The 4,444-nt window shown below is 34.5% G+C and overlaps 1 long non-coding RNA gene across 1 annotated transcript; it reads left to right on the forward strand.

Moving 5' to 3' along the window:
• Positions 1–3,793: 3,793 nt before the first annotated feature.
• On the forward strand, positions 3,794–4,444 carry LOC124444713. Its single transcript, XR_006948006.1, has 4 exons — positions 3,794–3,823; positions 3,899–3,952; positions 4,122–4,142; positions 4,293–4,444. It is a non-coding gene; the product is annotated as an uncharacterized LOC124444713 (long non-coding RNA).

Genomic DNA, 4,444 nt, shown 5'->3' on the forward strand with positions numbered 1-4,444 from the left:
GAGCTAAGTGGAATGGGACCCAGAGCCCTGTATTTGCATAGATATAATAGAACTAGATTGCTGACGAGTGTGACGTAATATAAGACTTATTAGGGAGTTTTAGCAAGAGTACGACCATTGAGTTCTATAATAACTGGAGCGGCTAAGTGGACTGGGAACTGTTGTAAAAAACATGGCGGCCAACGGACGTATTTCCGCTGAAATGATCGCTTTGCAGAAAAATAATATTCTCGACCTCCTCCGGATTGATGTTATTGATTTTCCCGCCTTCAGTTGAAAATTTCAAATGCAATTGCAAGCTGTATGATAAATAAACAATATTTTCAAGGCCAAAACAATATTTTTTTCAAAAATGCCTAATCGATGTTCAATTGTAGAATGTCGTAATATTGACAACGCGAAGGACATCGCTTTTCACAGGTGAGTTATTCGCTTATTTTGTTTGTTCCTGAAAGATTGAATCGGCATTTATACAATTGAAAGCCCCAAAATCTGTTAGGCCTTATGAAAAAACATTGTCTTAAATACTGCATACACTGATGTTTTCCTGTGTGTTTTTTAAAAAATTCAACAAATTTGTTTATTTATTTGTTGAATCAACGCATGAAACAATAAATTTACTAATCTATTTCAAATAGTTTTCCTGACGAAGAAAAACCCTGCACTTTTTGGAATGGGTAAATAGTATAAAGAAATGGTCGCCTCTCACAGTTCTAACTAAGTGGAGCAGAGTTTGCTCAGATCATTTTTCCGATAGCATGAAGAGAATATCAGGTAACAAAGTGTGTCTAGAAGATAAAGCTGTGCCCACATTATTTCAACAGGTGAAGGATGTTGAATGTACGAAGAGCACTGAAAAGGTGAGTCGTCATTTCTCTACTCATGATCACTCGTATTGTCTTAAGTCTCCCAGGAGACTGAAAAGACAATTGGAAGATGTTATAGACCGGGCAGAGTATTATAGAAAGAGGTTAAAAGTGTCTAATATGGAAAAAAGTAGACTGAAAAAGAAGGTAAATGATTTATTGTCAATCATTGATTGCCTTAAAGATGATAAAATGATCAGCTCTGATCAAGCTGAACTTCTTAATGCTTCACTATCTGGGGTTCCTGAAGATATTTTGAGTCGTTTAGTGGCAAACACTCAGGGTAAAAAAGGTGCTCAATACCCCCCAGAATTGCAAGCTTTTGCACTAACTTTGAAATTTTACTCGCCTAAGGCTTATGATTATGTTCGTGAGAAGTTTAATTTAGCCTTACCTCATCCAAGAGTAATTCGATCTTGGTATAAATCCGTGGATGGTGACCCTGGTTTCACCAAGGATGCCTTGAATGCTTTGAAAGTGAAGGTTCAAGAATCAAAGAAAGATGGCAAGGAAGTCATATGTGCATTGATGCTGGATGAAATGTCAATCCGTAAACACGTAGAATGGGATGGTCAAAAAGTTTGTGGTTATGTTGACCTTGGTACTGGGATTGACGATGATTCACTCCCTGAAGCAACAGAAGTTTTGGTATACATGGCTGTTGCTCTAGATTCATCTTGGAAAGTACCAGTTGGTTACTTCTTGGTAGATGGCCTCACTGCAGAAGTAAAAGCAAATTTAACCAAGGAGTGTTTGATGCAGTTGCATGATGTTGGTGTTAAAGTTGGAAGTTTAACGTGTGATGGTCCATCCACACATCTTGCAATGATGAAGTTGCTTGGAGTGAAACTTTCACTTAATGATTTCCAAGCATATTTTTTACATCCATCTGATTTAATGTTGAAAATTTATGCATTCTTAGATCCTTGTCATATGATCAAGCTTGTCAGAGGAGCAATTTCTGAATTGAGAACTCTGAAGGATGAAAAAGATGGTTTGGTAAGATGGCAATACCTAGTTGAGCTAGAAAAACTGCAAGCCTCAGAAGGCTTGCGACTTGCCAACAAACTAAAGAAAGCTCACATAAACTGGAAGCCACAGAAAATGAAGGTAAATTTAGCAGTGCAAGCACTCAGCTCGAGTGTTGCAGATGCTTTAGAGTTCTGTGAAGGTAAGCTCAAACTTCCACAGTTTAAAGGGTGTGATAAAACAGTCAAATTCATTCGAGTATTTGATCGCTTGTTTGACGTTTTGAATTCCAGGAATCCAATTGCTAAAAGATTTTATAGAGAAAAAAATACTCAACAAAACAGCCCAATTGGACGACATAAGAAAACTATTTTGTGGTCGTAACATTGATAGCACTTTCAATCAGATCGAGCGTTGTAGTAAGTGCTTTTTTCAAAATTAAACCAGTCTGTCAATTGATAAATGAATTGTTAACGTTCTTTTAAAAATAAACGTTACTCAATATTAAACGCACGTGTTTAACTTACAGGTGACATTATGAATATTGCCGAGATGATCTGCATGCGGAAGTCCTTGAACAACGTTCATGATGCGTAACATTTTATCTTTAACATTTTTTTGTACCTTATAGTTCAATGAGTTCACATTGTTTATATAGTTTCTTGACTTGTAAAAAGCCAATGGTTAAACTTCGAATAACTTGAAAAAAATTTAGAAGAATTTTACTTGAATGCAGGGGTGTGACTTGAGTCCCGAGAATGGAGAGGGGAAACGTTGCAGAATTTGATTTGCCCAACAAAACGTAGTGTAATTTTTATGTTAATACCAGCAAAATCGCTTTTACTTAGTTATGAGTTGATCCAAACGTCATCGTTAATATTTGCCGTTTTAATTTCCGCAAAATTACATGCTTTGCTCGACAAAACTGCTAACTTTTTGAAAGGGAGAGGCTGAGCCACCACATATCAATCCCCTCTCCAGGATTTACACCCCTGTTTCAACGTTACTGATACAGCAATTGACGATTTGTGCACGCTAAATTTACATGTATATTATCATGGGAATCATCTCTTACAAACTATAAAAAACTTTAAAATTCAATGCAATATTTAGTTCTTCATAGTTAAAAAAAGTTTGATTTGTTAACCAATCAGAATACAGCATTGGCGTTTGTCATTTGCATTTTTTTCCCGCTTTTTTTTTTAAATACTATAAATATTTTTAAAACTTGTCTGAATTTTCCTTTGCTTATTTCTTGTTTTTATTGTATTTGCCAACTTTCTATTGTGGTCCATGGATGAAAAAGAGGTTAGTACAGATCAATAATTTAATAATTTCTGATCTGAAAAGCTTTATATGAAGCTTTCAGCATGGAAGTAAACAAAAAGTGATTCATTTACATGGTTTAAATCCCTTCTTGCAAAATATCTATTTACACTTTATCGTTTTTTGCATACAAAAACACCAGATGCTAGATTATACAGATGAGGAAAAAGCAATGGACACTGGTATCAAATGTGTATAAAATTTGTTTTTGTTTTGAAAACTGAAAATCACTCAAATAGTTCAATTGCATTCAAAACAGGTCAGGAAACTGAAGAGGAAGATAATGAAAATGCAAGTGTGTATTTAGCCAAAAATGGTTATACTGTTTAATGATTGTTTTTTGCTTTATTACACAATACAACAATGCATCAAAATGTGCTAAAAATCTACTACTATTTGAGGTGGGTCCAATTCAAAAAACCAAAAAAATAAAGAAGGTAAACAGTGCTTTGTATACAATACTGTTCTCATTCATATATGATATATGCCCATCAGCTCTCACATGATACTTTTGTCTTTTCACCTGAGCCTTTTCACCAAGAGTCTTTTCACCAAGAGTCTTTTAACCTGAAATTTAATCATACACATAACAAATCAAACAGCACCTAACAAACGATTTGTTTATGTAGAAAGCAATGTCGAAGCAAAAAGTTCATTTAAAGGTGTGGTATAGTGTATACATGTACTAATTGCCTTTGATGCCTGGCTGATAATTGCCATTGTTTTTTTTAATGAAGGAAGATGCTATAATTGTGGCCACAAAGGCCACAAAATGAATGAATGCAAGAAAAGTAATGAAATTTTATACACATTTGATACCAGTGTCCATTGCTTTTTCCTCATCTGTATAATCTAGCATCTGGTGTTTTTGTATGCAAAAAACGATAAAGTGTAAATAGATATTTTGCAAGAAGGGATTTAAACCATTGTAATTGACAATTATATACTTTTTTTGTATAGAGTTTAATCGTATGAGAAGAAGTAAGTTTGATTGACCTAGTGATAAAACATCAGCTTGATTAGATGGTTGAAAACTTCAAGTTGCATGCATTATTGTTAACAGAATTAAGCTAATGACACAAACAAATAAAAAGTTTTATGAACTACAGCTTTCTTATGAATATTTAACAGGACGACGTTGCTACATATGCAAAAGATTGGGCCATGTTGCCAAGCAGTGTAGGGAAGGAAACCTACCAGTCAAAAACGTGCTGAACAATTGCAGCAACTGCACAATAAACCTTACAAGGAAATAAATTTTAAATATTTTTTTTTTGTCATTT

The sequence above is a fragment of the Xenia sp. Carnegie-2017 genome, unplaced genomic scaffold (assembly GCF_021976095.1).
Source record: "Xenia sp. Carnegie-2017 unplaced genomic scaffold, XeniaSp_v1 HiC_scaffold_21, whole genome shotgun sequence".
NCBI classification, from domain to species: Eukaryota; Metazoa; Cnidaria; class Anthozoa; order Malacalcyonacea; family Xeniidae; genus Xenia; species Xenia sp. Carnegie-2017.